The sequence below is a fragment of the Ambystoma mexicanum genome, chromosome 11, assembly GCF_040938575.1.
Source record: "Ambystoma mexicanum isolate Mex_15411 chromosome 11, UKY_AmexF1_1, whole genome shotgun sequence".
NCBI classification, from domain to species: Eukaryota; Metazoa; Chordata; class Amphibia; order Caudata; family Ambystomatidae; genus Ambystoma; species Ambystoma mexicanum.
In genome coordinates, this window is record NC_090934.1 from 556140149 (window position 1) to 556152858 (window position 12710).

Here is a 12710-nt window from a genome sequence, read left to right on the forward strand (position 1 = left end):
CTTTATTCTAAATGCTCTAATTATTCAGACTTTTTGCACTCTCAATCATCCCATCCTCTACGCCTTTTTCAATCTGTTTCTCGTATCTTGACTCCTCCATCCCCTGACAACTTTCTTCAGTCCCTTACTGCTTCCGACCTTGCTAATTCTTTACTTCCAAAGGTTGACTCTCTTCAAGCAGCTATTTCTGTCACTTCCCCTCCTTTGTCTTACTCTGCTCCTTCCTCCTTCTTCTACTATGAATATTTCTTTTTTTTTGCACCTATTTCTAACACTGATACCTCATTCTCATGTGGGCTCGTCCTACTGCCTCTCCTAAAGATCCTATTCCTTCCATCCTTCTTCCAAAAATCTACCCTTCTTTTAATTCCTATCTTACTTGTCTCTTTAATATCTCGCATGCTACCTCTACTTTTCCTCTTTTATTTAAACATGCTATCATAATAATAATAATAATAATTTGGCATTTATATAGCGCTACGAACCCTCAGGTATCTGAGCGCTGCTTATTATTACCCACAGTGTGTGGTGCTCATTTATTGACCTCGGAAGGATGAAAGGCTGAGTTTGGCCCTGCTGTGATTCGAACCTGCGTTAGCAAGCTCTGCACGGATGTCAAAGCGAGCGCTCTACTCGCTGTGCCACTTGACCAGTGTGCCAATTTATCTCATCATCCTTCCTATTTTGAAAAAACCTTCTCTGGATCCATCTTTACTCTCTAATTTCCATCCTATTTCTCTTCTTCCTTATCTTTCTAAACTACTGGAACGTCTTGTCTATTCCGAGGTGGCCTCTTTTGTCACCCTCAACCCTATTCTACCTTGTTTTCAGTCTGGGTTTGTACCTCTTCACTCCACTGAAACTGCTATTTTTTCTGTTTGTGATTCTCTGTTCGCTACTCCAAACACTCTTCTATTCTCGTACTTTTGGATCTATTCACTGCCTTTGACACGGTAGACCAGACACTACTTCACCAGTTTCTTTCTCCTTTTGGCTTTTCTGGCTCTGTATTATCTTGGTTTCAATCTAACTTATCTAATCATACTTATTCGGCCTCTTGGGCCGGTTCTTGCTCCAATCCTCTTACCCTTTCACATGGTGTCCCACAGGGGTCTGTTCTTCGTCCATTTCTCTTCTCTCTTTATACCTCTACACTGGCTAATATTATTTCATTCTTCAGTTTGCCTCATCACTTCCATGCTCATGAAACCCACTCTTTCTATCTTTTTCTTCCTTTATTTATACTATCCACTTGAATGTTTCAGCCTGTCTCTCCGCTATTAAAATCTGGATGTCAGACGATTTCCTCGTTCTGAATGCCTCAAAAACTGAAGTTCTTTTCTTCCCAGTTTGTACAATCCCCTCTCCTGTTCCTCCTTTCTATATTTTGTTTCCACCCTCTCGTCTTCCTATTTCTCTTACTGCCCATAATCTTGGCCTTCATCTTGACACTGGCCTTTCTTTTGCCTATCACATTTCTATTACATCGCGCTCCTGTCGATTCCACCTCTTCAATATGTGTAAAGTTAGGGCCTTCCTTACCTTTTAGCGCCACTAAACCTTTAATATCTTCGCTAATTATTTCACGATTATTCTACTGTTCTACACTTCTTTTTGGTCCCCTACTTCAAGTTTAGCTCCTTTAAAGTCTATCTTCAATGCGTCTATTCGTCTTTTGTATTCTGTACCTATGTGTGATTCTACCTCTAGCTCTTTACCCTCTCTTCATTGCCTACTTCATCACTCTCAACTGAAATTAAGTGTTATTTGCATTGTATTCAAGTCCCTTCATGGTCTTGCTCCTATTTATCTTGCATCTCTTGTTTCCTTTTATGTCCCCTCCCGTGCTCTTCGCTCTCAGTCCAATATCTTATTAGCGGTACCTTGTCCTCCTTGTGCATCTTCACGTTTTCGCACTTTCTCCTTGCTTGCCCCTCTCTATTGGAATGCTCTTCCTCTTTCTCTACGCTCTATTGATTCCTATCCTACTTTGCGTGTTGCTCTGAAAGCCTTTCTACTTCAATTGTAAATTGTGCATTCTAAAGTTCGTGATTACCTGTTGTATAATGTTTTATACATTATCTCGTGATTGCACTGTAAATTGGATTCTATTCAGTGCCTTGGCATAAAGTGCTATATAAATAACAAATAAATACCAAAAATACCAAATATCCCAGACCATTGAAAATGTTGGGAACTCATTTGAATGAATTTTTCCATCAGATCTGCTAATCAGTTTCACTTTCAGACAGCGCTGGTGTTGGAAAGTTTGTACAGAGATGGCTCTGTCAGTAATTGAATGTATCATTTAACTTACCAACATCCATATATAAGACACTCCATGTATAATTATTTTATGATATCATTGATGGTCATGCCAACAGCTTGTTAGCGGCATTGAGGCTTCACTTTTAAAAAGTGCCCCAGCTGATTTGTTTACTAAAACATAAACACATTTTTGGTTGGCAATCCTGCTACAAATGTTATAGTCTACAAATCGGAGTGAACACCATTTACTCCAGGATGGTCCCTCCCAAGGATTTTTAGTTGCAGTTACAGAACCAAAGCTAGTCTACATTTTACAATTCCGATTTTTGGAATAACAATAGGAATCCTTTGGAATGTAAGCAAGCAGGTTTCTTTTATAGGAACGGAAAAGAAAAGTGGCTTATGGTACAGCTGGTCTACTCAGTAACTCTTAAAGCATCAATTGAGCTAGATAGCTACAATGTTCCAAAACGTGGACAAAGACTTTATAATAAATGGAAAGTACTTCAAGTTGTGACGTATTGTTGCAGTTGACTGGAGTAACGGTAAGCCAAAACCGTTAAAACATTAGTGAAAAAAGGAAAAGAATTCCAGGACTCTGCCCAAAATTACAATTTCTGCTGTTTTATTTCATCAAGGTGCCCTTTAAGTGATAACACGTGTTTCGGCTCGGCTGAGCCTTTCTGAAATCTGGGCTAATAATCTGAATCGCAACCTATTTGCAGTTAAATCTGTTCATATCTGTATTTCGTATTTTTAATTCCTGGGATTGATCTTATGATTTTATCCTGGTTGTGTGCTGATCACTCGCGTCGGCTGCATTCGGAATGTAGCTAGGCCGAATTGATCGAGTGGTGTAGCTGCACTCTAATTGTGTGATGGTGTAGAGTAGAGAGTAAGTATAGTGGTTGAGTCCAGCCCTAGAAGCTCCCCATGTTCTTTCATGGGAAGGCTTTAAACCTTCCCAAGCGGACAGGCTATAGCCCCAAGTGCTTCAAGGGAAACCCTGACAGCACAATAGCAAGGTCACATCAATGGGATAATGACTGGAATATTTTTGGTGTGTGGCAGAGAAGTAGAGAGAGCTGGAAGGGTAGCCAGAAGAGAGAAGTTAAAAGCCAGAGATGGGTTCAACCATCTTGGAATTTCTGCAGCCAACATGCTTCATGTGTCCTCCCCACTTCCTGCAGACAAAGCATGCTGGGTCTGGCATCAGAAGACAGACTCTTGTTACAGCAGCCTTTGGAGTGACCTAATGTTTGGAAAGCCTCCCTGTCGGCTAAGTCTCTGGTACCCAGGACTCTGCCTACTGGAAGTGGTACACCTCCAAGTGTTCGCTTGCAACCGTCCTGGCTAAAAAGAGAATACAGACTCACCTTTCCTCCTAGACCCAGTGCAGGGTCTAAAAGCACATTCAAAGATCTAATGCTTGGAGAGCCTGACTACAGCTGGAACACTGGTACCCAGGACATTGCCTACGGGATGTTGCCCACCTGCAAGTGTTCTCTGACAACCTTCCTTGCTGGCAAAGGTAGAAGAAGGTTTTACCTTGCCTTCAAGACCTTGGCCATGGTATGGCAGCCACCCAAGAATCAAAAGAGCGGCTTTTTGGCACTTTTCTCCATCCGAGACCCATTGAGTCTTTGAGCTTCACCGACTCGACATTCCCTAGCTATTTCCCACTTTTTCGAGCTCAGGGCTGTTGCTGCTACTAAAACCACATCATGCTGTTGGACCCAGTTGAACCAGTACACCCACTCCACCATGCGTAAAATGCCCAAATCCTGGCTCAACACTATCAACCCCATACAGCAAGAATAAATGGTATACCACAGTACCCCTGGCCTGTTTTTAATTACGACCCGACGCCATAATTTATTAAAATACATATAATTACACATGAGCATAGCTGCACATGCAATTGCCTGTATACACCGGTCTTCAAACCCAGAGTGCCTCATTCAACTTAAAGTCTGCAAATTCTGTGTATTTCATTACACGGTGGGTGGTTAGTGTTTTTATTCAGTTGTCTGTTCTTTTAGTTTGATTAAAGTCATGTATTATTTATAGAACCTTGATTGGGTGTTTTATTTGTTTGGTACCCCAGTACTATTGTTGTTTAGATTCTTCTTTGCTAGTTCACACCCCTCCTGAAGAGCGCAGCCGCCCCTCAGACCATGCTACCTTCAAAAGACAAAGAAGGTTTACCATTCATGTTGTTCCAGTTTCCCCTTTATAGCTAAGATTACCCCTGGGTTAGTAGTACTAGTGCCGCTGGGTAGAAGTTTGGAAAATCCTACTCTTTTCTGTACTCATACAGAGCACTAGTCATTTTGTCTCACCTATTTCAGTCTTTGATACAGGATATTAGAATGTAGAAACCTATATTGTACCTTCATGAATGAATAGCTCTGTTGACACACTCTGGGCTTTGAACTAGGTGAGACGGTATACTGTTACCCCGCGAAGGGCGTCGACTGCTGTGTAGACCTATTGCATGTTGCCTGTAAAGTTTTTGGATTGGTCGTAAGTTATTCAACCATTACTTGGTCAAACGAAGCTAGAAGATGTTTCAGTAGTTCAAGACGAAGAGGGCAAGCAGTAACACCATTCCGACCCTGTCCAAAATGTCGAGGTGCAGAGGCTGATTTTTAGTGATCTTATGCTATGTATTGTTTTTACGACTTAGTTGATATGTGGTTCCAAAGATGGCAACCTGGTTAAAACATTTCATATCTGGGCAGGGTGATGCCCAAAGGTATAGGGTCACACGCTAACTCATTGTGAGATCTTCATAAAGAATGTTAATTATCTGTCCTGAATGTGCCCAACAGTGCTCTGGGATCCATTGCGCTGACTCCCTGAAATCCAGTTGGAGATGTTCTCACATACAAGTTAGGGCTCACTCAATGCGCGTCCTCGGCGGGTCCAAATCATGATCGAAGGTCATCGAAGACTCAGTGGCGTAACACACAATGGGGGGGCTCCCCTGCAAGCCCTACTGCCTTCCCACTGCCACTGGGCCCAGCCGCTGGGCATGGGCAGCATGGGGCTGCGTGGACCTCCATTGTGCCAGTGCGAACACTAGCCTTCATGCATGTGATATTGCAACAGAAGGAACAGAATATTCTTCTAGCAGTGTAGCAATGAAAGTCCTGTTCTAGCCTTCTAGCCTAGCCGATGACTCCCCACATATTCAAAATCGATTGATAAGCACAAGCCCTTGAGGTCGGGGGGGGGGGGAAATGGGACTTTCGTGTCCGTGAGCACTTACACAATTCAACAACTTCTGGTTAATGGTAGTAAGAGTCAGATTCAGGGAGACTGATGGGCAAGGGACTGCAGGTGGGAAGCTGGGTGTGCCTGGTAGTGGCACTCTCAATTTAAAGCTGCACCCATGTTCGTCTCCATTTTTTCAAGCACCCCTTTTCCTTGTTTTCAACATTCATTTTAAACACCTCCTCTTTGCAAAATCAAGGATTCCGCAAACAATTACTACACCCTGATGCTTGAAAATGTCTTACCTGAACAAGGCAACCAGGCATGTCTGTGTATTGCCCTACTTGCCTTCACATCTCAGAATTGTTTTACACAAGCACCTTCTGAATGAAATGTGCAAGTGTGCAAGCATTGCACTGTTTTAGGCTTATGTAGTGCAGCCATTTACTGTCCTGTAATGTTATGGAGCCTGATCGGCCTCTCTGATGAACGCAGTGCGGCCGCCCGGCATTTATCAGAGAGCCCGATCAGGCTGTACAACATAACAGGACTGTGGATTAACCACGTGACTAACGTTTGGGACACCGCCCCGCCACACCTAAAGACTCACTTACCACCTTTAAAATGACTCCTGTGGGTCGAAACACGTGTCGGCAACACTAATAAACACCTGTTACATCCTAAAAGCAAGCCTTCTTGCGCATTATTAGAGAGAACAGAACACACTGTTTCTCCCATCACAGTACCAGGCGCGAACCTGAAGGGTCTCAAACTCCCATATTCCGCTTTTTTTTTTTATTAAACAGACTTCGGGAATGATCTGGGGCCGGTTAAGCCCAGCTATGGCTTTTACCATGGATGGGTTTACTTACTTCAAAGCCCTCATTAGTGCTAACCTGCAGCATGCAAAAAACAATACCTTTAGTTAGTATTTCAAGGAGGCAGACCTCTGTGTTTTACGCATCAAAAAAGCAGCACCCGTTTCCTTGTTTTTGTGGACGAGGATGTGTACCACACAGCTGTTTAAGTGCCACCCCCGGGATGGTGTGACAGCGTAAATTATTTCCATGCTCAGCGAAATACAGTTGGCGAAAACCTGTGGGGCAGGCACAAATGAGAGTAAATAATCAAATCACCCAAAGAGTCACTAATACTATTTTCTGGTTTCATGCCTTAGAGTGGCAGGTGTTGGAAGAGATGTTGTTGTATTTGAGTTATGATTTGTTGCACAAGTGTTTTTTTGGGCTACGGAGAAATCTCTTTTCTTGCTTCAGGTGTTGTTGTAGACTTGGGAGTGGAGCCAAGCAGCACTGGTTGCATTTTGGTCGAAGTGGTTTATTTATGAGGGTTTTTCCAGTTTTCCTGATGGCTCAGTTTTCCAGCGCGTTGGTCTATTGCCAGTGGGTGCTTGGGATGCAGTCTTCTGGTACTAGGTTGGAGACATTGTGAGTGGTGTGTGTGTTAGAATTAAGTTGCTGAAATCACAAATATTCTGGAGGGTGAGGATGAGGATGGGGACGAAGGGGGTTGTTGAGTTGAGGGCTGGAGTTGGGTATGGTTGTGTTAGGTGCATAGAGTGGAGGTATGTTCATAATTTGACAATGTCCTTGAGTTGAAGTTTTCCCAGAAAGCACTGCTCTTGTAAACCAGGACCATTGTAACATAAAACAACAGAAGACCCGATTTAAGAGTGTTCCCTTTGCTGTGTCAGTGGCACACACTTATTGTACATATAGCTGTGTCCTTATGTTAAGACTGCCGTTTTGTGAGTTCCAATAAGAGCAGTGACTCGCACCTCAAGGATGGAGCTGTTCAAAGTGAGTTACGATGTAATGTGAAGTGGTCTCTTGTATAGCGCACCTCCGCCATTTTGGTGGCCTCTTGTGTGGGGGGTGAGGAGGCTGGTTGTTAGTGACAGAGAAAGCTAGGTGTTTCAAGCTGATCCCTGTCAGATGTCAGTAGCTCGTACAACCATAGTCGTTTCTCTTTTTTGCCTTCTAGTAGTTGTAGGCCCGAGTTATAGGTCGGGGTCCCCCTAGAAGCAACATAGTGTAAACAGAAAAAATAACCAAGCCTGGACGCCATGCTAACACCTGAATCCCAGAGCCGGCTTTGGCTACGCAGGGGGCGCCCCCACTGTATTTAATAACCACCTGCTCCAATTAGAATTCGCATTCCCCCAGCACACCGCCGTTTATTCTGGAGCGCAAGTGGGCGTTTGTGGCACGTGACCAGAACCACAAGTCATTCTCTGTCGCTCTCCTCAACAAGTGTTCTGGGAATGTTCAGTAACAGGCGCCCATAGAGCCGGGAAGGCCTGTTCCGGAAGGAGAGCAGGGGGGTGGCACACAGACGAAACACATTTAACCTCAAATTCCACTCCCCTCCTCCCCCCCGAACCACACTGGGGTGGGAGTTAGTGAGACGGGGGTTATTGCTCCAGGAACAAAATATGCGGCTTTGGGGGGGAAGGTTCGGAAGCGTTGGAGGTGACGTGCAAAGGTTTTTCCACTCTTCGAGGAAGGTACACATGACTGTGGTCAATAAAATCAGACTACGAACACCCATGTTATTCTTAAAATGGCTTCGTTTCCTGTCTTTAATGGCGTGAATCATTCCTAGAGGTTCCACCCTAGAAAAGCCCTGGGCTGATATAACCAGAGTCCAACAGGCAGCAATACAGGCAATAATAAGACTCCTTCTGGTTACTCTGTGGCGATTCCGGATCTCTGCAAATAAGACTTCCTGTTGACCAACTCAATAGTTCTCGTTTGGTCGACCTCAGAAATATGAAAAGCTTTGCCAGTGTTTAAGAATTAATATCTCTGACATGCAAGGTACACAACAATCTCTGCAGCAGGTGCATTTACCCACTGAGCAATCTCACCGCTTTTGGCGTGGGAGTAAGCCTAGCCTAGGGATAGCAGTAGTTCACCGTAGGCTGGGCAGGTTGAGATCCGGGCAAAGGGCAGAGCATTTCCTGTAGTTAAGGGAGATTAGATATGATGTGGGTGGGGAAAAGACTGATACAGGAAGTGGGGGTGAGTGGAGGGATGAGTGGGCTGTGGGGAAGTTCGGATGCGTGGGGAGGTGCATCCTTGGAGGAATGAAAATGTAAATGAAAAATGAAAGACCTGATGAATGGAGAGATGAATGGATGGGTAAACATGGCTGATACCCTTGGAAGAGTAGATAGCTAGGTGGAAGGATGCCTGAGTGGGATGCATGGCGGCTGGATGGACACTCTTATGTGGGTGGCCGGATGAATAGATCCATAAAGAGGCATCATTATATGGGAAATGACATGTACTGTGCTGCAAAGAAGTACATCAGATGCTGTGTAGAGTCAGAACCAGGAGGGCCAGACACTTAAGAGGAGATACACAAACATCTGAACATGATTTGCCTTACACACATTCCCATGGCCGATTGTGATTGTGTCCCATCTTGTCAGATTTTATATCAATTTTGGCGCGAAAGGGTGTAGATCCAACTCACGCCAATGGATAATCAAAAGACATACAGATAGTAAACCTCATGAAGGTCGTAAAACAATATCAAACATTGGTTTAAAATAAAAAATACACAAATGTATAACGCCTGCCCTACACTCAAGGAACATTGGTTGTGGATAGCTTCTTCTGAACACTGAAGACGTATATACATCTCTTGGAAGTCTCTAATGAAGATGAAGACTAAGATGCTTTAACACAGCTCTGGTTCATTTGTTGGTTCTTCCACAGTGGGTTGGAATGGTCTCTATCCAATGCTGGGTACTCACAGTCCAGAATCTAGGAGTTTCACAGCGACAGCCAATGGGAAGCCAGGTATTTGCTCATGCTTTAAGAAAGCCCTGACAGAGCTATGTGGGGATGGAGCAACAGCTCGACCAATGGTCCAATCCAGTGTCCACGTGGGAGATATAGTGCACATGCCAGCCTCAAGGCTGGAAGTATGCCCTCAGAAAGGTAACAGTTCTCAATCCCATTAGCAGGCACTATGCCCCTCTGTAAGGTGGATGGGTGGGATGCATACATTGGCTTCTAGGCACACTGTGAATCTAATCTTCACCTACTGCAGAGCATCCAGGCACGAGGAATGTCTTTGCCATAAGGACAGTGTCTGGTGTGGGTGCATCATGCATTGGAGAGCAGTCGGGGTGACAGTGGTCTCTTAAGGCACGACAAAGAGACACCAGAACCCCAAAAAATATGGGAAGGGGAGTGCCCATAAGGATAGTAGGCCCCTGCACAGAGAAGACTTATGAGACCCCCTGATATTGAAGGCGATCTTTATGTATCCCACAAGGGGGTTCCAAGAAATGGCAATTCTAAGGTATTACACAGATGGCTTCAGAGTCACACGTGCTCCCGCAGGCAAGACAGTGTTGGCCATTAAGTGGCACTAAATCTGCATTCTTCGGGAGTAGTCTGCCAGCATTGCCTCTCCAAAGATGTATCAAATATCTAGATGAATGCGCACGCAAAAACAAGGGGGTTCTGGGAGTTTCTCTACTACCGGTCTATATCCCAGGTTATAGTCTCAACCAGAGTCTTTAGCTCACCATCCTTTCACAGAAGAGACATTTCCACTACACATGAGTCTTTGTCCTGCCCAAGGGCAGTCCAGCACCGAAATGCCTGGCAATTCTCTTCTGAACAAGATTACCAACAGAAACCCCAGACACGTGTTTTGGCCTCGTTGAGCCTCGTCAGTGAGGTGGAGCTGTGCCTCTCTAAAATCAGTGAGCAAGGGTTCCACATCTGGATTACCTTAGAAACTTAGGGTGAAAACCCCAAGGTACTTAATATGCAAAAACAAGGGGGTTCTGGGAGTTTCTCTACTACCAGCCTATATACCGGGTTAGAGACTCAACCAGAGTCTTTAGCTCACCATCCTTTCACAGAAGAGAAATTTCCACAACACATCAGTCTTTGTCCTGCCCTGAATGAATGCGCATGAATGTGCATGCCTCCACGTCAAAATACTGCTGTTCCAGCAATAGAAGAAACATTACATGGCAGGTTCGATACATTCCACCAGACCACATGGATGTGCCACAGGCAACCATGAAACAAATAACCACGACTGCCATGTCTTTAGTGGGAAATTGCAAGACTCAGAGGCAAGCCAGTATACACCCCACTTAGTGGGAAATAGTACAGCAAGAGACTTTCCAGATCATAAAATCCAAACAAATATGGTATACTCCTTATTCAAACTATATAGACATTTCCCATATAATATATGCCTCCCTGCTATCTGTATAGGAGGACACTTACCTATGAAATCAGTGGCACCAACCTCTGCCAAGATGGGGTGGGGTGTGTTATATGCACTTGATAAGCCCTTTCTGCCTGCAAGCATTTGCTTCCTTTGAGTAAAGCACCCTATGAGGGGAAAACAAGCTTTCTCTAGCAGTTCAGATTTCCATTTAGCACTGACACAAAGTTACCTCTCTTCTCACTTGGACAGGCAGTGGAAAGTTTAAACGCATATGCTCACACTGACTTAAAACCCACAGGATGAATTGGTTTCTTAAAATAGGTTCTATCTATCTGGAACTGTGTATAGCGGAAACCTTCACCAAAAGGCATCATGGCTCTAGGAGAAACACCGGCAGAAGAGCTTACAAGTTTATTCAAACAGAGACGTTTTCAAACAAGCTTTAAAAAGGTTACAATTTTGAGTCGCCCGAAGGGAGAGCGGGAGCAAATACCAAAGCTTCGGTCCAGCGGCTGAAAAAGCACGTTCGCAGAGGGGTCCTAAACGATAAAGAGGGACAGAGAGCCAGGCTAAAGGGATAGGGAAGGATATTCTTTTGCAGAGGCAAGCAACCTTTCCGATGATATGCCAGATGAATCTTGCATAGGGATTTAAATTGAATGCGGGCTGTAACAGGAAGCCAATGCAGCTATCGACAAGTCAAAGATGCTGGTTGACCAAAAGGTACACTTTCGGCCAAACGGTCTATGTCATTGGGCAATGCTTCAAACGATAGGCAGGTTGGCGTTACAATAGTCAAGGATGCCATTAATAGTGGCAGAGATGACCAGAGCATGAAAGATATCAGGACTACAAGGTGTTACTGTCTCCTACTGTTTCACCTCGAAGAAGCCGACACTGCAAGTGGCGCTAGTCTGAGCATCAGGGGAAAGTGAGGCCCAGATCTTAATGCCAGGACACCCAGTTAGTTCGGCCATTGGCACTAAAATGCAATGACATCATTATGACTTAATATACTCCTTCAGTTTTTGCCACCACCAAATAATTAAAACATATGACTTAAGGTACCTCTATGAAAACAGGCAGTTATCACGGTGCTCTTTTCAGCATTTCCATAAATGTCATAGGAAGTATTGAAAAGAAAAGCGACCATTGCTGCGGTTTAATTCCATCCCATAGTGCTGTTCAACTTAACTGTGTAGAAGGGTGCAGGCGTGTGGATGGGGGTGCAAGGTTTTGAAGTGACTAGTCTTGATTGCAGAAACGAAGTGAAACTTTGCAAGGCACTACTCCGTGCTCCAAATAAGATTTTGAAGTGAGAGTTTTTTACTTCCTATTCTTGAAAGTGGGGAGTAAAATGATTTTTTAGAGAGTAAAAACATGAGTCCCCTTCCCATTGCAAGCATTTTATAAACAAGTAAACATGTTCAACTGTAAAACAGAAATGTTTTTGTGAGAAATACTTCTTTGCACCCAGTTATTCATGCATATTAAAAGATACATTTGACCTGTTCCATAATTATAGTCGTTTCTTCCTGTGGTACTACGTGAACTACTGGTCCAAACACATCCATTGAACTGGTTGCATGAAAGAAGAGGCACAATCTCCTATGTGCCCATTTCCCATTTTTTTACTGTGAGTATTTTTACTCCCTATTTTTTGGGGGGAGTATTTGCCTATTTTTAGGGAGTAAAAGTGGCCGATACACTCCTTATCCGTATTTTATTGTTTATGTGAAAGGCGCCTATACAACAGATGGTGTTTCAATGCGCTTTACGACTGGCACAACTGGCCTTTTCTCCTAGTCTCCACAAAATAACTCTCCTTCCCTTCTAACTCTCTCCGGGGTCCAGAAGCATTCTAAATGGGGTGAAAAGCAAGCAGCATTACTTCTTTCACATCTTGTATACATGCTCCTGTGATCAAACATCTTAACAATCCAAGGTAAGCTATATGCTCCTGGATCCCATGTGCATTCATGCCTGTGGACTTTAAC

At 44.0% G+C, this 12710-nt stretch overlaps 1 protein-coding gene across 1 annotated transcript in view; it reads left to right on the top strand.

The window, feature by feature from the left end:
- The window catches only part of ABTB2 (ankyrin repeat and BTB domain containing 2), a 608178-nt gene that overhangs the window by 388386 nt on the left and 207082 nt on the right, over nt 1–12710 (top strand). The gene's annotated exons all lie outside the window — the stretch shown is intronic.